The sequence below is a fragment of the Lissotriton vulgaris genome, chromosome 2_2, assembly GCF_964263255.1.
Source record: "Lissotriton vulgaris chromosome 2_2, aLisVul1.2, whole genome shotgun sequence".
Taxonomy (NCBI): Eukaryota; Metazoa; Chordata; class Amphibia; order Caudata; family Salamandridae; genus Lissotriton; species Lissotriton vulgaris.
The window spans coordinates 255945630-255970693 of record NC_141688.1 but is presented as its reverse complement, the minus strand read 5'-3'; positions in this window follow the sequence as shown (position 1 = coordinate 255970693).

The window sequence follows — 25064 nt, the reverse complement described above, 5'->3', positions numbered from 1 at the left end:
GTGGCGATGACCCCACTGGAGGTGGCGTAAGTCCATCTTTCCGTGAGGAAGTCAATGTCAGGCGAGAGGGTGTCGAGCAGTTCCCAAACCTCAACAGCGTGTCTGTGTAGGGAGGGTACGTTGAGGAGGATGCATGTCAGGGCGTCCGGCGGGTCTTCGATGGTCAGGGGGGATGGTGGTGAAGGATAGTTGGCAGTGTCTGCGGGAGAACTGTCCTTGGTGGAGTTCAGGGTGGCTCTTTGGTAGTCCTTGTGTCCTCCGGGGTTGAGTGCGTGGAGGGTGGCAGAGTTATATCTACGAGCTCCTGGGGGTCCAGGGTTCCTGGCTCTGGCCGATGTCAGGTCGTGGACGGGCTTACCTTAGGCATGCCTTCAGTAGGGGAGGAGGGCAGGACTAGAGGTGGAGAGGCGGGAGTGGGGCTAAGTCAGGGGGAGGGGCTGCAGGGGCAGCAGCGGCAGGAAACCGGCAGAGTCAAGAATGAAAATTAAAAATAAAATAGATTGAGGCAACGGGGTAGTCCAAGAATGAAAAATAGATTTAAATTAAGTTACAGCAGGGGAACAACAGTAAATGGGCAGAAGAAACAAGCAGCAGCGGTTTGGGGAGGGAGCACTTTTGCTGTCCTCAGCGCGGTAGAGGGCCCTACTCCGGGTAGGCGCTCTGGTCTCAGGCTATGTGGCATAGAAGGCGGAGCTGCTGGGGAAAGTGCTGGCCTTGACCGAGGTAGACCAAGATAGAGGCCTGCTTTTGCTCATAAATTTCTCCTGCCTTCATCAGAAATTTCTAGGAAACAGCAGAGGAATGACTGCACTAATTCAAACCTGGTAAATTGAGAACTGATTTGTTTTTTTTGTGTACCATGGATATATGACTCCACCTAATCTATGATCCGCCCCTGAGTGGTGTCTTGATAGGTGCGTGTTGCCTACTTCTCTGAAAATTCTGCTGATCTGTGCTCTTATGATACATCTCCTGCTTTTTGTGGAGTCACTGCCACTGACTCCTGATATTCAGGTCAATATCAGGGCATCATGTACTTTACTGGTCGGTTCTTTTCAGGCCTTCCCTGCGTCACACCTACTGTTGCCTCACCCTATGCCTACCCTTTCTTTGGATTAGTATGTGTGCTACCTGTGTGTCCTCTCACTTCAAAGAGTACCATGTCCTCACTGACACTGTTGCCACATTTCCAGTGACAGTAGATTTCGAGTTTGGTTTCCTGCCTTTAACCCTTTCGCTGCTAGGCCTTTTCCCCTCCTGTGCTAAGCCTTTTTTTGGCGATTTGGGGTAGTGCACGCTTAGGCCCCTGTAACTTTTTGACCACATAAGGTATCTACGCCAAATTTGCGTCCTTTTCTTCCAACATCATGTGGATGCTAAAGGTTCCCAGGGTTCGTGGATTCCCTTGGAGGGGTCCCAGAAATTAAGCAAAATAGAGTAACATTTTAGTTTTTTTCAGAAAAATGGGAAAAGCGGGCTGCAAATGAAAGCCTCTGGGTTCTTCCCTGCAAATGTTATCAAAAAAGGGTTTGTGGGGCTGAAATCTCCATTTTCTCAGATTTTAGGGAATGACAGTCTTTTGTCAGAGAACCAACATTTTTCTCACAGGTTTGGCATTTTTCTGGGACATAGCCTATTTTTGCTATTTTAGAGCTTTCAACCTCCTTCCAGTTAATGGTAGAAATGAGTTTGAAAGCAATAATGGATCCTGGAAAGCTATACCTTTTCGAAAAGTAGACAACATTTTGAATTCAGAAAGGGATCATTTGTCTAAATCCATGAAGGTTCCTTTATAGAAACTAACAGTTAAATATTGGAATAATTGAAAATTAGTTGAAAAAACAGCCTTTTGTCTCAACGTTTTCACCTGTACCTTCTTGTAATTTTGACAGCTCTTAGAAAGCAATATACCATTACATCTGTTTGACATTCCTGGTTGTGGGGATATATAGGACGTGTAGTTTCACCAAGAACCCGACGAACCCAGAGCCAAAAACTGAGCAGCAACTTGCAATGGTATTTTATTATTTACCGGGTATAGAGCACTTATTCTTGGAAAATGTATACATGGAAAAAAAGGTATGAAAGACACGTATGTATTTCTGAATTGGGTAAAAATTATAGAGTTTAGAAACAGTATATATTTGCACATTTTCAAAATTAGGAATACTCATACTAGCATGAGAATTATTGGTCATTTTTCAAAAGGATTTTTTTTACACATTGTCTTTCATTGGGAAAGGAGAAATGCATGAAAAGTCAATAGGTAATAACAGTTGATTTACAAATCTGAATTACCCTAAGTCTCCCGATAAAAACGGTACATCACTTGTGTGGGTCGGCCTTGTGCTTGCGACAGGAAACGGCGCAAAGTGCAACGTGGTCACACCTAAAGTTTGCAGTTAAAAATTTACCCTTTTATGGTAAAGTGCCTAGCAGTAGTTTTTGCACCCTAGCTCTGCCGGTAACTAGGGACGTAGCAAACCTATACATTTTTAAAAAATTGACACCCAGGGAAATACAGGATGGAGTGACTCGACTGCCTACCACCAGGTTCTGTTACCCAGAATCCCTTGCAAAGCTATAAAATTGACGAAAGAAATGCATTTTCCTAGCATTTCTGTGGTGGAAAGTTATGGAATCGGCATGGACCAACAAATTTCTACCCACCCAGCGGTGGGTCTCCCAAAAAAAATGGTACCTCACTTGCCTGGTCTGCCTAGTGCCTGCGACAGGGGAAAGCGCAAAACGCAACATGGTCGCACCTCAATTTTGCAGTGAAAACTGGTCCTTTTTTTGTGGGTGGAAATTTGTGTGAGCCCAATGATGCCACACTTTTACACACAAAAATGTTTGAAGAAACAAATTTTTTCAGCTACATTTAAAGTTTGCCTGGGATTCTGAGAAAAGGAACGTTGGAGGATCCACGTACCCCCTTGAAAGCCCCCGGGTGTCTACTTTCCAAAAATGTGTGGGTTTGCTAGGTTTCCCTAGATGGCAACCGAGGAAGGAGTGAAAAACCTATGTGACCCGCCTAGCAAAATCAATTAGTTTTGACAAAATGAGTTGTTTACTTGTGCAGCGTAACAATTTGGGTGCAATATTGCAAAGAAAAGATGACGGACATTGTGAGTTTTGCAGGATATTGTGGATAAAATTAATTGTAAGATTTGACCACAGAGACATCAACATGTAGTCCCATGGGTTTTCAACAATATCTACAATTGGCAGGTTATTCATAGGCAAAATGTACACCTTGGCACGGAGACAAAAAAAAAGATCCCTACACAGCCATCTATTCCTCAAACACACACACAGACTGGTTGGATTTGGCACGAGGGCGAGTGAGGGTTCAGAATATATCATTTTATTAACAAGAGATTTCTCAAAAATGAAATGCACTGTCAATTACATGGACAAAAAAAACTGAACCAATGACTTGCAGCTTGTGAGCTGTAAAGCCACTGCAAGGCACCAACCGCTTTACAGGCCATTCACACACCTTTCATACCTGACACACAGAAGTCGATTCACACCACCAGGCACACTCGCAACAGATCACAAAATTTTAAAAAAAGTGACAAGGTGCATCCTGCTTAAAAAAAAAAAACTACACAGACATCAAGTTTTCAAAGAAACACACACACATACTGGTTGGATTTGGTTGGATTTGGCATGAGGGTGAGTGATGGTTCAGTATATACCATTGACTGTACCATTGACTCACAGCTCGTGAGCTGTAAAGCCACGACAAGGCATCAACCTCTTTACAGGCCATTCATACACCTTTCATACATGTGACACATACAAAATATTCATACCTCCAGCCGCGGACCCATCACATTACTACACTTCCACCAGCAGACAATGCCAATCAAGGACCCATCACTTTCACACGTCCACATTCCTGACACAGCAACTACACCAACTCATGGATTACATGGAGTGGCGCTCAACTAGCACTGTGTGTAGTAACCAGCATTAAGTTACTTCCCACACACCTTCAGCCAAGCACCAGTCCACGCACACCACCAGCCAAGCATCAGACCACACACACTGCCATCCAAGCACCAGTCCACACACACACCGCCAGGAAAGCACCAGTCCACAGACACCGCCAGCCAAGCACCAGTCCAGGCACCCTACAAGCCAAGCACCAATCCAAACACAACACCAGGCAAGCGCAAGACCACGCACACCGCCAACCAAACACCAGACCACGCACACCGCCAGGCCAGCACCAGTCCACACACACTTGTATTAGCACAGCAGTTCTACCTGGCTGAGTTTCTACACAGGTCCAATAGTGCCTGATTTGGGGGGGGGGTTCAGAGATCCAGTACTTATACCCAGTTTTGCCTGTGAAGTGGAATTGACTTCAAAGAGGGGTTTTGAAGTGCACAGAGGCCGTCCCTCCCAGCTCTTACTCCAGACTCACTGCCGGGGGGTTTGCAGCAGTGTTTGTGGTGACAGCAGGCTGCTTATTCAGGTGTAAGTGTCAGCTCCTCCCACCCATCCTGCCCAGGATGGCCCATCAGCACACCTAACCTTCCTTTGTGTGATTTCTGTCTAGAGGAAAAGCACAAAGTCCAGCTGCCATCCACCCCAGACATGTATTGGAGACAGGCTGCAGGCTCACAGAGCTAAGAGCAGAGATATGCCATTTTTTTCAAAGTGTAATTTCTAAAATAGTGATTAAGCGTGGGCTGAAAATTCGTTCCGCCCGCAGAATTTGCAAATTTTTGGCAATTTTGCGGTCCACGAATCGCGTGAAATTTTCCAAAAATTTGCAATCTCTCGTGCGTGGCGTTGTCTTACCGTGATGCTAAGTTCGCAAGTTGTTTTTCCTCCCAGTTTGCGTGCACTGCGCCATTTTGCATCTGGCTGCGTGATCGCACGAGGCTTTTTGACAGTGAGTACATCATAGCAGCCCGCCATCTTGCACTGCGAGAGTTTGAGAACGCGACTACGTGATAAGGGTCCGCGATCACGCATCGCGGTAGTAAACAATTGCGAACACGTAGATGAGACGCGCAGCTGACTTCCGGCGGGAGATTTGAACAGCTCGCTTTCCCGAACTTGTAAAAATTACAATTCTGCACAATAAATCTACCGCAGGCAGCATAAACCTTCTGAAAATGATGATTTGGATCAGAATAACTCCTCAGATTGACATTTGGCTGCACTTTTTTGTGCAAGAAGTTCATTTTTGGGGTGTGGGAGGAAGGAAGTGCACCAGAGTGTCCAACTTCCTGTTCCTGTCCAGCAGGCTCCTCCCAGTGCTTTGTCCATGGTCTGGTCACTTTTCATTTGGATCTGGAGCTGGAAGGATTACTTTTTTGTAGCTGCTGCTGGATATCTGTATTTGAGGTCTTTTTGTTTGGATCACTTTTGGATTACTTTTGGATTTGAGATTTTACAAGTAGGTTGGTGTTGTTTGTTTGGGGCATTGCAGTTGCTGCAACTACAATTTTTAAACTTTTTCACAACTTTAAAAAAAATATATTTGGGTAGGCACAGTATCCAGTAGGCCCATGGTTAGTCATGGGTGCATGATACAACTGTTTCTGTGAGTTTTGTGAAATCAAATATCATTTATGTCATCAATTGAATAGCTCACTGTTATATGTGGATTTTTTTTAATTTTGTGGTGCGTGTAAAGCCATACTAGCCAGTAGGCCCAGGGGTAGTCAGTGGTGCATGGACCAAGTCTTTATGTGGGATGTCTTGAATTTAAACATCATTTGGGGCATGGATGGCATTGGATTGTGGTGATTATTGTGTTTTTTTGGGGGTGTTGTTGGGGCCTGGCCATGTGGGTGGGGGCCATTTTGAGACCTGGTCCAGGCAGGGCCTGGCCATGTGGGTGGGGGTCAAGGGGCCATTTTGAAGCCAGGCAGTGTGCTTTGTGCCATAGGCCTGCACCAAGTCTGCCTCCTTTTATCCGTTATGCCCAGGGGTACTCAGTGGTGCATGAAACAACTCTCTCTGTGTGGTCTCTCTTCTTTTAATGTAAACATCCATTTTTGATTGGAAATAATTGCAATTTTTATTTTTGTTTTTCCGTTTTTGGGTGTGTTGGAATAATAATAAATGCCTAGTTGCAAATATTAATTGAAGTACGACATATGCAACATTTATTTAACTGATGTTCCTCTGGCTTCCTTGCTTTTAGGTGCACAAAGAGAACCTCATCATTCATCATCAGTGCTAGGTAGAAGTCCTGCTGCGGTGTGCGCAGTACAACGTCACATGACGTCACGTGTGGCCACAGACAACTCTGCAACTCGAGCAGCTGCGGCCTGCTGTTCTGACATCTGAAGATTGGCCCAAAGAAAGGTGGCCGTAGCTCCACTACCAAGAAAGTTGCCAGTGCCACTGCCAGTAAGAAGGAGCAGAAGAAGCAAGTGGTGCCACTTACCAAGGAGACTTGTGTGCCCACAGACACCTTTGTTGGGGAAAAAAAAACTACACCTGCAGCAGCGATGTCCACCAAAGGCAAGCCCGTCTGCGCCCGTCAGCGACTGGACCACGCCCAGCGCCAGGACCCCTGGCCCCCGCCGACGCCAGATAACTCGACAAACCTAAGACACCACCACCCTCCACGCACTCAACAACGGCCGGTACCCCGCCTGCTACCAAGCCACCCTGAAACGCACCCACGGACCCTTCGCCTGCCAAGCCTGCCGATTCACCTGCCTCCGGACCTACACCACACCCGCCAAACCGATCACCAGCAGCTACCACCTCAAGTGCATCCTGCTCAACACCCGCTCCAACCACAGACACGCCGTGGAACTCTGGAACCTGCTCAACACAACATCACCAGATGCCCCCTTCCTCACAGAAACCTGGATGAACGCCTCCTCAGCGCCCGACATTGCCATCGCCACCATCCCGGACGGATACAAGATCACCCGGAGGGACCGCGTCAACCAGACTGGAGGAGGAATCGCCATCGTACACAACAACACCATCCCCATCACGATCAACTCCGACGACACCCTCACCGCCGCCGAACACCTCCACTTCCTGATACACACCGACCCCAAGACAACCCTCAGAGGCACCCTCATCTACAGACCCCCGAGACCACGCACACAATTCAGCGAAAACATCGCAGACTTCATCAGCCCGCACGCCCCCGCCTCCTCTGACTACATCCTCCTAGGGGACCTCAACTTCTACCTGGAGAACAACAACAACAGCAACACCACTACCCTGCTGGACAACCTCACTAACCTCGGACTCAAGCAACTGGTGAACTCCCCCACACACTATGCCGGCCACACACTTGACCCAGTCTTCTCCTCCAGCAATTAGATCTGCTTCAGCCACTCCACCGAACTTCACTGGACTGACCACAGCTGCGTCCACTTCAGCTTCAGAAGGACCACGACCCACCACCACCCGCAACAGGCCCCTCGCAGGAGCTGGAACAAGATCACTGCCGACTAGCTCACTACCTCCCTCAGCCAGAAACCGCCCGTCTGCACAATGGACCCCAACGAAGTAGCCAGCAACCTCACACAGTGAATCACCAACTGCGCAGATGACCTCACACTACTGAAGACCCCTCCCAGCAGACGCGGCAGCAAGAAAGCCTCTTGGTTCACCGACGAACTTAAGAACTCCAAGAAGAACTGCCGCACCCTCGAGAAAGCCTGGCGCAACAACCAGACCACAGACAACATGACTGCCCTTAAGCACGCCACCCGCAAACACCACCAGCTGATCCGCACCACCTAGAAGACAGCATTCAAAGAACGACTGAAATACAATGCCCACACCAGCAAGGAACTCTTCAGCATCGTCAAAGAGCTCACCAACCCCAGCGCAGGAAACAACAACATCACTCCCTCGCAAGACCTCTGTGACTCACTCGCCTCGTTCTTCCACAGATAGATCGCTGACATACACAACAGCTTTGGCACACAGACCACGCACCCAACCTCCGAACTAACGTGCCTCACCACCACTCTCTGCGCCTGGACCCCGGTCAGCACCGAAGACACCACCCGCATGACGAACACCATGCACTCCGGATCACCAACCGACCCCTGCCCCAACATGTCTTCAACAAGGCCGATTCCATCATCGCACCCCAACTCCGGGATATCATCAACACCTCCTTCAAAACCGCCACCTTCCCGGACAGCTGGAAGCACGCCGAGCTCAGCGCCCTCCTGAAGAAACCAACAGCGGACCCCACCGACCTCAAAAACTACCGCCCCATCTCGCTCCTCCCTTTTCCCGCCAAAGTCACCGAGAAGACCGTCATCAGACAGCTAGCTGCCTTCCTCGAGACAAACGGATCCCTCGACCACTCGCAGTTAGGTTTCCGAGCCAACCACGGTACCGAGACAGCCCTCATTGCAGCCACTGATGACATCAGATCCCTGCTCGACAACGGGGAAACAGCGGCCCTCATCCTCCTGGACCTCTCCGCAGCGTTCAACACTGTCTGTCACTGCACCCTAGTGCAGCGCCTCAGCAACATCGGAATCCAAGAAGGGCACTGGAGTGGATCATCTCGTTCCTCACCGGAAGAACCCAGAAAGTACGCCTCCCCCCTTTCAGATCCGAGGCCACCGTAGTCATCTGCGGCATACCAGAAGGATCATCACTCAGCCCAACCCTCTTCAATGTCTACATGAGCCCCCTCGCAGCCATCCCATGCCAACACTACCTCAACATCATCTCCTACGCCAACGACACCCAGCTGATCCTCTCCCTCACCAACGACCCCGCCACCGCCAGAACCAGCCTACACGAAGGAATAAAAGACGTCGCCGAGTGGATGAAGAACAGCCGCCTGAAACTGAACTCAAACAAAATGGAAGTCCTCATCCTGGGATCATCGCCCTCCACCTGGGACGACTCCTGGTGGCCCCCTGCCCTGGGCACCACTCCCAAGCCAACGAACCACGCACGTAACCTGGGTGTCATCCTGGACTCCTTCCTCTCGATGACCAGACAAGTCAACGCCGTCTCATCATCGTGCTTCAACACCCTGCGCATGCTCCGTAAGATCTTCCGGTGGATCCCCACCAAAACCAGGAAGACGGTAACCAAGGCACTCGTCACCAGCTGACTGGACTATGGAAACACCCTCTACGCCGGAACCACAGCCAAACTTCAGAAAAGACTCCAACGCATCCAGAACGACTCCGCACGAACCATCCTGGACATCCCCTGACACAGCCACATCTCTGGCCACCTGAGAGACCTACACTGGCTCCCCGTCATCAAGAGGATCACGTTCAGACTCCTCACCCACGCACACAAGGGCCTCCACGACCGGGGCCCCAAGTACCTCAACAACCGCCTGACCTTCTACACTCCCACCTGCCAGCTACGATCAAACAGCCTGGCCCTCACCGCCGTTCCACGCATCTGCAGAGCCACCACCGGAGGCAGCCAAGACATGGAACTCCCTCCCCATCCACATCCGGCTAACCCAGGGCCTTCTCTCCTTCAGGAAGAAACTCAAGACCTGGCCCCTCTCCCCCTGCGCCTTGAGACCCCTCCGGGTGAGTAGCACGCTTTATAAATGTCATGATTGATTGATTGATTGAAGGCAGCCACTTTCCCTCACAGCCATTACCGACACCACCAACCGTATCATCATCCTCACCTGCACCAGGCCCAGCCATAATATTGTCGGAGGCGGATTAGATAACTCATCAAGGGTTTGCTCGTTCCAGTGTTGATGCAAGGGCCTCAGATGGTACTCAAAGTGCAGCACCCCTGGATGACCTTGAGTGGATGGTGCAGGCCTATCTGGATGACCCAACAGAGGTCTTCATTGATCACAACCCATTGCTGTATTGGTATGGGAAAAGTGGTCTGTAGGAGAGTAGGGTCTGCTATCCTATGGTCACCCCAATTTTTGCTTTTTGCTTCACTGGTTTTCGACTTACTGAGGCTTTGGGCCTGCTAATCAGACCCCCAGCCTGCTGTTCTCTCTCTAAATTTGTAATACATGTGCTATAGGTACATACCACAATTGGAAAATGGACTCCTTATCAGCCCCTGTACCATGCACCATAGGTGCTCAGGGCATAGGGGCCACCAAGACCTACCAGGGGCTGAAGCATAGCTTTTGCCACCCCTGGCTGGTTCTTAAATTGACACAACTGGCTGATCACTCAGCTGGGGCAAGTGGGTGTAATCACCCCTTGCTTAGATATAGTATACCTATATCTAAACCTATATCTGGACACATATAAACCTGTGAGCCACTCCTATGGAAGGCCTTATCAATCCTGGAGGCAGAGTGCGTGGTTTTATGTGAGATGGAGCTCTGGCATGAGCTGAGCCTGTCTGCAGCTGTCGGGAACAACTCCCTAAGCTGATCCGGGAAATGCCATACCATATACTATTAAGTGCCTTATAATCCTCGCGGTTATATAGCAACTTTGGTTTGGCTTTATCAAAACATGTAGTGTAAGGTGTCATATGAATTGGAATACTACCCCCTCGCCAGTTCTGACGATGGGGGTAGCATTCCACCCTTCTAGAGGGAGAAGACATGTTGCTTTACTGAAACGCGGTTGATTTAAAATGAGCCTCAGATCCACAAAATGGATGCCTCTGCCACAGACACGGGTCTGGCCTCCTGCTGCTGACCGAAACTCAGCAAATGGTGGCCTGGACAAAGGGTTTCCTGTCGCAGGGCGGTGTCAAACCACCCCAGACAGGAGATAGTGGATTGTAGCAGGGAGGTTTCAAAGAAACCAGACACTGCCTGGGGAGCACAAGGCTGCCCCTTGCATAATCCGGCCAAACCGGTTCTGGGGCACACCAGCCCCAGTCCCAGCGTGGCCTGGATCAAAGGAAAGGGGTGTAACCACCCCCTTCCTGGGTCCCACCCATAGGAGGGGACCTAGCAGAATGTCCAGCTCACTAGATTCGAATAAGAGTGGGAGCAGTGCCAATGCAACTCAGATCATCCTGAAGAAACATAAGAAATGAATTCTGGACCCTTCGACATCCTTCTCAACGTAGAAGACTGAAGAATCTCCCTTGTGGTCAAGGAGTGACCACCCTGTGCAAACAGGCACCATCCAGCCCTCGACCCTTGCTTTGTTGCAGTTCCCGCCGGTACTCGAGCGACAGAGATTGACGAGTTTAAGCTTGCCTGCCTTCTCCCAGCACGATCCACAGTCCCTGCAGAGCTGAGACCAGTGGAGGCGACCGGAAGCGTGGGGCACGCCATCTTGAAAAGGCCACAAGACGCTGACCGTGCAGCCCATGAGTGACCCTCGTAGCTGTACACCGGGGTTTGAAAAGCCCCAACCTTGAGCTACACTTGCACCAAAGCTACCGCCTCCACACTCGACGAGTGCTGCGTGGGGCCCTTCTGCTTGTGTTGGCTCGACGCGTTGGCCCGGTCACTTGCCAGCTGGCTTGTGGCCCCTGTGCCGACGAAAACTTGAAAACGACTTGCTTTTCTGGTTGCTCCAGATCTGCACCAGCTCCTGTGAAAAGGAGCCCCCACTCTGACCCTCCTGGTCTGAGTGAGAAGCAATCTCCCGGTTTCGCGTGGATTGCTTTTGCCAAGTACTGTTTGCTGCAATCTTGAAGCCGACGGTGCTGACGGCGAGAGCCTGCGTGGGACAGAAAGTGACCTGCTCCTGGACGTCGCAGATGCCCCAGAGCCCACGTGACAGCGGAGAGAAGCCTCTTGACAACCATCTGATTGCGCCCGACATTGCCTGGTTCCGTCCTGGTTCCACCCTGGTCACTGCTGAGTGACCCAGACTCTGTCCCCTCTGCTTTCAGATTCATCTCGACTTCGATCCACCCTTAGATCACACCGGACACTTCTGCTTCCCATCGCCTGCAGCTTCTCCAGCTCCAAGCACCAAGAACCTGCGTGTCAAAACCCGACGCCACTTCGACCCTGTGCTCCCACTTCCTGTGGGTGAGGTAACATTGCAACGCCGGTGTTCCTACACTGGTACACACCTCTAGCGTCTGTGTCTTAAGTTTTGTTCCTCTAGGTTCAGCGGAAGTATCTTTAAACTAACTTTGTGTAACTTTTACGCACCATTCACATTGCATTGGTGCAAGCCGCACTTTATGTGCTGCACCCGAATCCCGCGGGCTCCTCCCGACTTCAGCATTGCTAGTCCTGACTGCTCCCAGCAAATCTCTAGGCCCTAGGCCTAACCACTGCTCGATTGGTATCTCGTATACCATTTTTTTAGTATATGGTTTGAGTGGCCACCAGCCCTCATCCATAATTGTGCAACTTTGTATGTTATACTGTGCTTTTCATTTAACGCTTGTGCCCCTTTGCTCATAAAGAGTACTGGGATTAATTTAGAAATAAACAGATATATTTTTATAATATATACTTGTGTGGTGTCCTTTCATTTGGTATTACAGGATTGTATGTGGTAAAACAGCTCGCTGTCTACAAGGTTGACTTACAATCAGACACCATAAGGGATTGTTTGGACTGATACAAGGTGGTTCCAGAATTGGAAACACCACATATCAGGCCAACTTCTCACATTGGTGCGCAGCGGTGCGGATTTGAGCTTGCTGTTTGTTTTACCATTGCAATCTTTATATCAAATTGAAAGATCACATCACGTACCTTAGGTACATATAAAATCAAAAGCTTAGCATATTAAGTTCTACTGAATTTAGTAGTTGTAGATTAAAGGGATTAGCACATCCTGATTACAACTCACTAGCAAGGTACAGTAGGAAAACACGTAGTGTAGGTAAGTGCACCACTTACACCTCACTAGCAGTCATGTCTGATACAGGTGGAGCCTCAGGCTCTGCTCCTGTAACAGTTGACCCTACCAAGGCAACTTCCAGATATGACAACCTTAGCCACAAAGACTTGGGTGCCTTGTGCACAGCAAGGGGGCTAAAAAAGGGCAGAGGCCCTACCATTCCTTCCCTGATAGCTATCCTGGAAAAGGATGACTTAGATAAGGTGAGTCAGGCTCCCTTAGATTCAGGCGAGGGGGTGAACTCCCCTGAGAATGAGAATCTTCCAGAAGAAGAAGAGGAGGAGGAAGAGGGAGAGGAAGGCTCAGAGATTGAGGAGCCTGAAGATCAGGATCAGAGGGTGACCCAGTTACAGATTGGCAGGCTTAACCAGGCCAATCTAGACCTACATGGGAGTGGAGAGGGCCAGCACCTCCCCAGATCCCATAACTTAATTCTCCCAGGCAACAGGAGGGTGAGATCTCCATCAGGGGACTCTCATGTTTCTAGTGTCTCAAGAGAATCTCAAAGGGGAATGACTACCCCCAGAGGAAAGAGCATAGGGCCAGGATTAGGGCTGTCCAACTCCAAATAGAGAGGGAAGAGATAGCTTTGGCTCAAGCTAAACTTGCTTTAGCAAGAGAAAGAAAGTTGTGTGGCTTAGATGCCACTGGCGGCAGCAAAATTCCTAAAGATAAAGACAGGAGCTATGATAATAGAAACCTGACAAAAATTGTGCCCCCCCTACAAGGAAGGGGATGACATCCACAAATGGATGACTGCTCTTGAGAGAGCCTGCATGGTACAGCAGGTTCCTGAGGATCAGTGGGCAGCAATTTTATGGTACTCCTTTTCTGAGAAAGGGAGGGAAAGGCTCCTCACAGTTAGACCTGAGGATGCCAAAAACTACTCTGTCCTGAAGAGTGCTCTTATTGAAGGGGTTGGCCTAACCACTGAGCAATGCAGGTTGTTGTTCAGAGACACCCAAAAAGCACAGACTCAGGACTGGACTGATTTTGTTGATTGTGCCGCTAAGGCTCTGGAGGGTTGGCTGCAGGGAAGTAAAGTCTCAGACAATATAGGATTGTACAATCTTATAATGAGAGAGCAGATCCTTAATAGCTGTCAGAACCAGCTGTTGCATCAATACCTTATTGACTCTGATCTGACCTCTCCCCAAGAATTGGGAAAGAAGGCAGACAAATGGGTCAGAACAAGGATTAAGCAGAAACCCCAGAACCATGGTGACCAGAAGAAAACAGACCAGAAGGGTGGGAATCAGATAGATAAAGAAAAGGACCAGAAGTCTTCAGGCCCCCAAACTAGTAATAAGGAGGGTGGTTCCCAGAATGACAAAAAGAAAAAGAAGAATGATGGCCCAAAGAAACCTTGGTGTAATACCTGGAAATCAGTTTCACACTGGGGCAGTGAGTGCACTAAGAAAAATCCAGTTCCTGCCACTGCAGCTCCTAAAGCAACTGCACCCCCTAGTACAGTCAGCAGTGGTAGTGCACAACCTAAGGGGATAGTAGGGTTAACCTTGGGTACTGAGGTGGAATCTGGCCTAGTCAGAATCCCCACACAGGCAGTTCTCCTATATGATGTGGACTTATCTTCGACCACTGCAGTGAGCCCCAGTAACCTCAGCAAATATAGGCAGACTCCCTTAATCAATGAGAAACCGGCTCAGGCCTACAGGGACACTTGTGCCAGTGTCACTATGGTGACACCAGACTTTGTGGACCCTGGTCAGATTGTCCATGGTGCAAGTTACCTAGTGACCAATGCAAGCAACTCCACTACTTCACATAGTGTGGCTGTTGTGAACTTCTCCTGTGGAGAGGTAAATGGCCTAAAGAAAGTTGTTGTGAGTGCAGACCTCCAAGTAGACTGTCTGTTAGGCAATGATCTTGAAAGCTCAGTGTGGTCACAAGTGGAGTACAGGACTCATTCAGAAATGCTAGGTATTTCAGCTCATGTCCTTGCAGTGACAAGGTCTCAGGCTAAGAAGTGCCTTCCTGAACCAGTGGTGGATCTTGAAACATTAGACCAACCACAACCCAAGAGAAGGAGAAAGAGGGTTAAGGCTGTGCCTTCCCACTTGCCCCAGGTTGAGGATCAGGTTTCACAGGAAACTGATTCTGCAGTCCAAGGGGAGACTGTCTCTGAGGAGCTTTAACCTGACCAGGTTGAGTTTCTGGGGACAGGGGGACCCTCAAGGGCAGACCTGGGGCAGGCCCAATTAGATTGCCCTTCCCTTGAACCCCTAAGACAGCAAGCTGATGCTGAGGCTGCAGGGAATGCTCAAGGTGCCCATAAAGTTTATTGGGATGATGGACTCCTTTATTCAGAGGCTAGAGACCCCAAGCTTGGTGCCACCAGGAGGTTGGTTATACCTTTGAAGTTTAGGGGTTTCCTTCTCACCTTGGCCCATGATATTCCCCTTGCAGGACACCTAGGCCAGAATAAGGCTTGGGACAGGCTTGTTCCTCACTTTCACTGGCCTCACATGTCAGAAAATGTCAAGGAGTTTTGTTGCTCCTGTGTCACTTGCCAAGCCAGTGGTAAGTCAGGTGGCACAACAAAGGCTCCCCTGATACCACTACCTGTGGTGGGGGTACCCTTTGAAAGAGTTGGAATAGATATTGTGGGTCCCATGGATCCTCAAACAGCATCTGGGCACAGATTTATACTGGTGGTAGTGGATCATGCCACCAGGTACCCAGAGGCAATTCCCCTGAGGACCACCACAGCACCTGTGGTGGCAAAAGCCCTCATTGCAGTTTTCTCAAGAGTGGGTTTTCCAAAGGAGGTTCTTTCAGACAGAGGTACCGACTTTATGTCTAGATACTTAAAAGCAATGTGGAAAGAGTGTGGATAAGCTATAAGTTTACCACACCCTACTATCCACAGTGCAATGGGCTTGTTGAAAGGTTCAACAAGACCCTAAAGGTAATGATAAAAGGTTTACCAGAGAAGCTTAGGCGGAAATGGGACATCCTTTTACCCTGCTTGCTCTTTGCTTACAGAGAGGTCCCACAGAAGGGGGTTGGCTACAGACCTTTTGAACTTTTGTTTGGCCACCCTGTGAGGGGTCCACTGTGTTTGGTGAAGGAAGGATGGGAGTTACCTCTCAAAAAGCCTAAGCTAGATATTGTGGACTATGTACTTAGTCTCCGCTCCAGGATGGCTGAATACATGGAGAGAGCATCCAAAAACCTTGAGGCCAGTCAAGAATTACAGAAAGCTTGGCATGACCAAAAGGCTGTTCTGGTTGAGTTCCAGCCAGGGCAGAAGGTGTGCGTGTTGGACCCAGTGGGCCCAGCAGCACTCCAGGACAAATGGACTGGACCCTACCCTATCATTGAGAAAAAGGGAGAAGTCACCTATGTGGTTGACTTTGGCACCCCTAGGAGCCCCCACAGGGTGCTCCATGTAAACCGTTTGAAAGCATGTGTTGACAGGGAGGACATGAGTCTCCTCATGGCCACAGATGGGGATCAGGAGGAAGAGAGTGACCCTCTCCCAGACCTGCTTTCCCAGAACCCTGATGATGGTTCAGTTGATGGAGTAGCCTTGGCAGGCAGCCTCACTGAGCAGCAACAGGTAGACTGCAGACAGGTGTTGCAGGCCCACAGGCATATGTTTTCACTCACACCCATCCAGATTAATTGGTGCACCCATGAGGTGGACACTGGTGACAGTCTGCCTGTGAAGAATAAGATCTACAGGCAACCTGACCATGTCAGGGATTGTATAAAGGCTGAGGTGCAAAAGATGTTGGAGCTTGGAGTGATTGAGCCATCAGAGAGCCCATGGGCTAGCCCTGTGGTCCATGTGCTAAAACCTCATACCAAAGATGGAAAGAGAGAAATGAGGTTTTGTGTGGACTACAGAGGTCTTAATGCTGTCACTAGGACAGATGCACATCCCATTCCAAGAGCAGATGAGCTCATTGATAAATTGGCTTCTGCCAAGTTTCTGAGCACATTTGATTTGACAGCTGGCTACTGGCAAATCAGATTAGTTGAAGAGTCAAAAGCCAAAACAGCATTCTCTACCCCTAGTGGACATTATCAATTTGTGGTAATGCCCTTTGGTTTGAAGAATGCACCTGCCACCTTCCAAAGGTTGGTGAATCAAGTCCTTGCTGGGTTGGATGACTTTTGCGCAGCATATCTAGATGATATTGCTGTCTTTAGCTCCACCTGGGAGGATCACCTGATCCACCTGAAGAAGGTTCCGGAGGCCCTGCAAAAGGCAGGCCTGACTATCAAGGCTACTAAGTGCCAGATAGGGCAGAGCAAGGTTGTGTACCTGGGCCACCTAGTAGGTGGGGGTCAGGTTCAACCATTGGAGAGCAAGATCCAGACCATACAGGACTGGGCTCCTCCAACTACCCAGACACAAGTCAGAGCCTTCTTGGGCCTGACTGGGTATTACAGAAAATGTATAAAGAACTATGGGTCCATTGTGACACCATTGAATGACTTGACATCCAAGAAGATGCCCAAAAAGGTACAGTGTTTACAACAAGGGGTGGTGAGGGACAGAGTCTCTGAATTAAGCAGAAAGCTCTCACCCAGTCAAGAGATCAGGGCTAGATCCAACACCGTTTTTTAGCTCACTGCACCATCCCAGTTTCAGAACCTGGCTGTATGCAAATTAGTCTGTTCCTGTCCCAGTGCATGATGGGAACAGGGCAAACCAAACTACAAAAGCCAATTCTTACACTGGGAAGGAAACAAGCTCCCGGGGACCGGTTTCTGGCATTACAGCCGTCTTCGGCCCGGTTTGCTTGAATCCTGATGGTGCAATGAGCAAGGGTCTCACATCTGAGAATACCCTTCCACGCTTAGGGTGGACAAAAATATTTACAACAAGGGGTGGTGAGGGACAGAGTCTCTGAATTAAGCAGAAAGCTCTCACCCAGTCAAGAGATCAGGGCTAGATCCAACACCGTTTTTTAGCTCACTGCACCATCCCAGTTTCAGAACCTGGCTGTATGCAAATTAGTCTGTTCCTGTCCCAGTGCATGATGGGAACAGGGCAAACCAAACTACAAAAGCCAATTCTTACACTGGGAAGGAAACAAGCTCCCGGGGACCGGTTTCTGGCATTACAGCCGTCTTCGGCCCGGTTTGCTTGAATCCTGATGGTGCAATGAGCAAGGGTCTCACATCTGAGAATACCCTTCCACGCTTAGGGTGGACAAAAATATTTACAACAAGGGGTGGTGAGGGACAGAGTCTCTGAATTAAGCAGAAAGCTCTCACCCAGTCAAGAGATCAGGGCTAGATCCAACACCGTTTTTTAGCTCACTGCACCATCCCAGTTTCAGAACCTGGCTGTATGCAAATTAGTCTGTTCCTGTCCCAGTGCATGATGGGAACAGGGCAAACCAAACTACAAAAGCCAATTCTTACACTGGGAAGGAAACAAGCTCCCGGGGACCGGTTTCTGGCATTACAGCCGTCTTCGGCCCGGTTTGCTTGAATCCTGATGGTGCAATGAGCAAGGGTCTCACATCTGAGAATACCCTTCCACGCTTAGGGTGGACAAAAATATTTACAACAAGGGGTGGTGAGGGACAGAGTCTCTGAATTAAGCAGAAAGCTCTCACCCAGTCAAGAGATCAGGGCTAGATCCAACACCGTTTTTTTGCTCACTGCACCATCCCAGTTTCAGAACCTACTGTATGCAAATTAGTCTGTTCCTGTCCCAGTGCATGATGGGAACAGGGCAAACCAAACTACAAAAGCCAATTCTTACACTGGGAAGGAAACAAGCTCCCGGGGACCGGTTTCTGGCATTACAGCCGTCTTCGGCCCGGTTTGCTTGAATCCTGATGGTGGACAGTTAGCTGTCAAAAGGCATTTGATGACCTGAAGAAGGCCATGTGCTCTGTACCTATCCTGAAGAGTCCTGACTACTCCAAACAGTTCATTGTACAGACAGATGCTTCTGAGTTGGGGGTGGGAGCTGTGCTTTCACAACTAAATCAAGATGGTCAAGACCAGCCCATTGCTTTTATTAGCAGAAGGCTGACTCCCAGGGAGAAACGTTGGTCAGCTATTGAGAGGGAGGCCTTTGCTGTGGTTTGGGCCCTGAAGAAGTTGAGGCCATACTTGTTTTGTACTCACTTCCTAATTCAGACAGACCATAAGCCCCTCTTGTGGCTAAATCAGATGAAGGGTGAAAATCCCAAACTGCTCAGGTGGTCCATTTCCCTACAGGGATGGACTTTATAGTGGAGTACCGCCCAGGGACTGACCATGGTAATGCAGATGGTCTCTCAAGGTACTTCCACTTAGAACATGAAGACTTATCTGGTCAAGGTTAAGTTTAATGTCCCTGCATTTGGGGAGGGGGGGTTGTGTAGGAGAGTAGGGTCTGCTATCCTATGGTCACCCCAAATTTTGCTTTTTGCTTCACTGGTTTTCGACTTACTGAGGCTGTGGGCCTGCTAATCAGTCCCCCAGCCTGCTGTTCTCTCTCTAAATTTGTAATACATGTGCTATAGGTACATACCACAATTGGAAAATGGACTCCTTGTCAGCCCCTGTACCATGCACCATAGGTGCTCAGGGCATAGGTGCCACCAAGGCCTACCAGGGGCTGTAGCATAGCTTTTGCCACCCCTGGCTGGTTCTTAAATTGACCCAACTGGCTGATCACTCAGCTGGGGCAAGTGGGTGTAATCACCCCTTGCTTAGATATAGTATACCTATATCTAAACCTATATCTGGACACATATAAACCTGTGATCAACTCCTATGGAAGGCCTTATCAATCCTGGAGGCAGAGTGCGTGGTTTTATGTGAGATGGAGCTCTGGCATGAGCTGAGCCTGTCTGCAGCTGTCGGGTACAACTCCCTAAGCTGATCCGGGATAATGCCATACCATATACTATTAAGTGCCGTATAATCCTTGCTGTTATATAGCAACTTTGGTTTGGCTTTATCAAAACATGTCGTGTAAGGTGTCATATGAATTGGAATACTACCCCCTCACCAGTTCTGGTGACGGGGGTAGCATTCCACCCTTCTTGAGGGAGAAGACATGTTGCTTTACTGAAACGCTTTTGATTTAAAATGAGCCTCAGATCCACAAAATGGATGCCTCTGCCACAGACACGGGTCTGGCCTCCTGCTGCTGATCGAAACTTAGCAATTGGTGGCCTGGACAAAAGGTTTCCTGTCGCAGGGCGGTGATAAACCACCCCAGACAGGAGATAGTGGATTGTAGCAGGGAGGTTTCAAAGAAACCAGACACTGCCTGGGGAGCACAAGGCTGCCCCTTGCATAATCTGGCCAAACCGGTTCTGGGGCACACCAGCCCCAGTCCCAGCACGGCCAGGATCAAAGGAAAGGGGTGTATCCACCCCCTACCTGGGTTCCACCCATAGGGAGGAACCTAGCAGGTAATCCAGCCCACCCTGGGTTCCACCCATAGGGAGGGACCTAGCAGGTAATCCAGCCCACCAGATTCAAATAAGAGTGGGAGCAGTGCCAATGCAACTCAGATTATCCTGACGAAACATAAGAAATGACACTCTGGACCCTTCGACATCCTACTCAACGTAGAAGACTGAAGAATCTCCCTTGTGGTCAAGGAGTGACCACCCTCTGCAAACAGGTAATGTAATGTAATGTAATGTATGTGGTCTTGTAAAGCGCACTGCTGCCCTGAGTCGTCGTGGCGCTGTAGACCGCTGGGCAACCCGTCCTGGCTATCCCTGTGAGATGGTCCCTACTGGGTATCTCCAAGGTGAAACCAGGCATCCCCGGCGAATGTGGGGGGCCGTTGTAGAGATGAGGCAAGCTAATGCCCAGAGTTGCCGAGTGTGATCCCTGGTTATAGTAGGCACCGAGGCGAGAATTATCGAGTCCGCTGACCCTGGTCCACGACCCTGCAGCGTCAGGAATTGAACCCCGGTCCCAGGCCGTTCTCTGCTTTTGGGTCTGCCACCTCTAACCAGTGAGCCACACCACTCCACAGCACCTCGACCCTTGCTTTGTTGCAGTTCCCGCCGGAACTCGAGCGACAGAGATCGACGAGATCAAGCTTGCCTGCCTTCTCCCAGCCCGATCCACAGTCCCTGCAGAGCTGAGACCAGTGGAGGCGACCGGAAGCGTGGGGCACGCCATCTTGAAAAGGCCACGAGACGCTGACCGTACAGCCCACGAGTGACCCTCGAAGCTGTACACCGGGGTTTGAGAAGCCCCAACCCTGAGCTACACTTGCACTAAAGCTAACCCCTCCACACTCGACGAGTGCTGCGTGGGACCCTTCTGCTTGTGTTGGCTTGACGCGTTGGCCCGGTCACTTGCCAGCTGGCTTGTGGCCCCTGTGCCAACGAAAACTTGAAAACGACTAGCTTTTCTGGTTGCTCCAGATCTGCACCAGCTCCTGTGAAAAGGAGCCCCCACTCTGACCCTCCTGGTCTGAGTGAGAAGCAATCTCCCGGTTCCACGTGGATTGCTTTTGCCAAGTACTGTTTGCTGCAATCTTGAAGCTGACAGTGCTGACGGCGAGAGCCTGCATGGGACAGATCGTGACCTGCTCCTGGACGTCGCAGATGCCGCAGAGCCCACATGACAGCAGAGAGAAGTCTCTCGACAACCATCTGATTGCGCCCGACATTGCCTGGTTCCGTGCTGGTTCCACCCTGGTCACTGCTGAGTAACCCAGACTCTGTCCCCTCTGCTTTCAGATTCATCTCGACTTCGATCCACCCTTGGATCACACCGGACACTTCTGTTTCCCATCGCCTGCAGCTTCTCCAGCTCCAAGCACCAAGAACCTGCGTGTCAAAACCCGACGCCACTTCGACCCTGTGCACCCACTTCCTGTGGGTGAGGTAACATTGCAACTCCGGTGTTCCTACGCTGGTACACACCTCTAGGGTCTGTGTCTTAAGTTTTGTTCCTCTAGGTTCATTGGAAGTATCTTTAAACTAACTTTGTGTAACTTTTACGCACCATTGACATTGCATTGGTGCAAGCCGCACTTTACGTGCTGCACCCGAATCCCGCGGGCTTCTCCCGACTTCAGCATTGCTAGTCCTGACTGCTCCCAGCGATTCTCTAGGCCCTAGACCTAACCACTGTTCGATTGGTATCTCTTATACCATTTTTTTAGTATATGGTTTGAGTGGCCACCCGCCCTCATCCATAATTGTGCAACTTTGTATGTTATACTGTGCTTTTGATTTAACGCTTGTGCCCCTTTGCTCACAAAGAGTACTGAGGAGTAATTTAGAAATAAACACATATATTTTTATAATATATACTTGTGTGGTGTCCTTTCATTTGGTATTACAGGATTGTATGTGGTAAAACAGCTCGCTTAACACAACCTCTTAAGTTAAGCCTTTAAGGCTGCTTAGTCCATGCTACCCCTAGGATAGCTTGTCTACAAGGTTGACTTACAACCAGACACCATAAGGGATTGTTTGGACTGATACAAGGTGGTTCCAGAATTGGAAACACCACATATCAGGCCAACTTCTCACATTGGTGCGCAGCGGTGCGGATTTGAGCTTGCTGTTTGTTTTACCATTGCAATCTTTTTATCAAATTGAAAGATCACATCAAGTACCTTAGGTACATATAAAATCAAAAGCTTAGCATATTACGTTCTACTGAACTTAGTAGTTGTAGATTAAAGGGATTAGCACACCCTGACTTTAACTCACTAGCACAGTAGGAAAACACTTAGTGTAGGTAAGTGCACCACTTACACCTAACTAGCAGTCATGTCTGATACAGGTGGAGCCTCAGGCTCTGCTCCTGTAGTAGTTGACACTATCAAAGCAACTTCCAGATATGACAACCTTAGCCACAAAGACTTGGGTGCCTTGTGCACAGCAAGGGGGTTAAAAAAGGGCAGAGGCCCTACCATTCCTTCCCTGATAGCTATCCTGGAAAAGGATGACTTAGATAAGGTGAGTCAGGCTCCCTTAGATTCAGGTGAGGGGGTGAACTCCCCTGAGAATGAGAATCTTCCAGAAGAAGAAGAGGAGGAGGAAGAGGAAGGTTCAGAGACAGAGGAGCCTGAAGATCAGGATCAGAGGGTGACCCCGGTACAGATTGGCAGGCTTAACCAGGCCAATCTAGACCTACATGGGAGTGGAGAGGGCCAGCACCTCCCCAGTTCCCATAACTTAATTCTCCCAGGCAACAGGAGGGTGAGATCTCCATCCGGGGACTCTCATGTTTCTAGTGTCTCAAGAGAATCTCAAAGGGGAATGACTTCCCCCCAGAGGAAAGAGCATAGGGCCAGGATGAGGGCTGTCCAACTCCAAATAGAGAGGGGAGAGATAGCCTTGGCTCAATCTAAACTTGCTTTAGCAAGAGAAAGAAAGTTGTGTGGCTTAGATGCCACTGGTGGCAGCAAAATTCCTAAAGATAAAGACAGGAGCTATGATAATAGAAACCTGACAAAAATTGTGCCCCCCTACAAGGAAGGGGATGACATCCAGAAATGGATGACTGCTCTTGAGAGAGCCTGCATGGTACAGCAGGTTCCTGAGGATCAGTGGGCAGCAATTTTATGGTACTCCTTTTCTGATAAAGGGAGGGATAGGCTCCTCACAGTTAGACCTGAGGATGCCAAAAACTACTCTGTCCTGAAGAGTGCTCTTATTGAAGGGTTTGGCCTAACCACTGAGCAATACAGGTTGTTGTTCATAGACACCCAAAACGCACAGACTCAGGACTGGACTGATTTTGTTGATTGTGCCACTAAGGCTCTGGAGGGTTGGCTGCAGGGAAGTAAAGTCTCAGACTATACAGGATTGTACAATCTTATAATGAGAGAGCAGATCCTTAATAACTGTCAGAACCAGCTGTTGCATCAATACCTTATTGACTCTGATCTGACCTCTCCCCAAGAATTGGGAAAGAAGGAGAACAAATGGGTCAGAACAAGGATTAAGCAGAAACCCCAGAACCATGGTGACCAGAAGAAAACAGACCAGAAGGGTGGGAATCAGAAAGATAAAGAAAAGGACCAGATGTCTTCAGGCCCCCAAACTAGTAATAAGGAGGGTGGTTCCCAAAATGAAAAAAGAAAAAGAAGAATGATGGCCCAAAGAAACCTTGGTGTAATACCTGCAAATCAGTTTCACACTGGGGCAGTGAATGCACTAAGAAAAATCCAGTTCCTGCCACTGCATCTCCTAAAGCAACTGCACCCCCTAGTACAGTCAGCAGTGGTAGTGCACAACCTAAGGGGATAGTAGGGTTAACCTTGGGTACTGAGGTGGAATCTGGCCTAGTCAGAATCCCCACCCAGGCAGTTCTCCTGTATGATGTGGACTTATCTTTGACCACTGCAGTAAGCCCCAGTAACCTGGGCAACTATAGGCAGACTCCCTTAATCAATGAGAAACTGGCTCAGGCCTACAGGGACACTTGTGCCAGTGTCACTATGGTGACACCAGACTTTGTGGACCCTGGTCAGATTGTACTAGGTGAAAGTTACCTAGGGACCAATGCAAGCAACTCCACTACTTCACATAGTGTGGCTGTTGTGAACTTCTCCTGGGGAGGGGTAAATGGCCTAAAGAAAGTTGTTGTGAGTGCAGACCTCCCAGTAGACTGTCTGTTAGGCAATGATCTTGAAAGCTCAGTTTGGTCAGAAGTGGAGTGCAGGACTCATGCAGAAATGCTAGGGATTTCAGCTAATGTCCTTGCAGTGACAAGGTCTCAGGCTAAGAAGTGCCTTCCTGAACCAGTGGTGGATCTTGAAACATTAGACCAACCACAACCCAAGAGAAGGAGCAAGAGGGTTAAGGCTGTGCCTTCCCACTTGCCCCAGGTTGAGGATCAGGTTTCACAGGAAACTGATTCTGCAGTCCAAGAGGAGACTGTCTCTGAGGAGCTTGAACCTGACCAGGTTGAATTTCTGGGGACAGGGGGACCCTCAAGGGCAGACCTGGGGCAGGCCCAATTAGATTGCCCTTCACTTGAACCCCTCAGAAAGCAAGCTGCTGCTGAGGCTAAAGGGAATGCTCAAGGTGCCCATAAAGTTATTGGGATGATGGACTCCTTTTTTCAGAGGCTAGAGACCCCAAGCCTGGTGCCACCAGGAGGTTGGTTATACCTTTGAAGTCTAGGGGTTTCCTTCTCACCTTGGCCCATGATATTCCCCTTGCAGGACACTTAGGCCAGAATAAGACTTGGGACAGGCTTGTTCCTCACTTTCACTGGCCTCACATGTCAGAAAATGTCAAGGAGTTTTGTCGCTCCTTTGTCACTTGCCAAGCCAGTGGTAAGTCAGGTGGCACAACAAAGGCCCCCCTGATACCACTACCTGTGGTG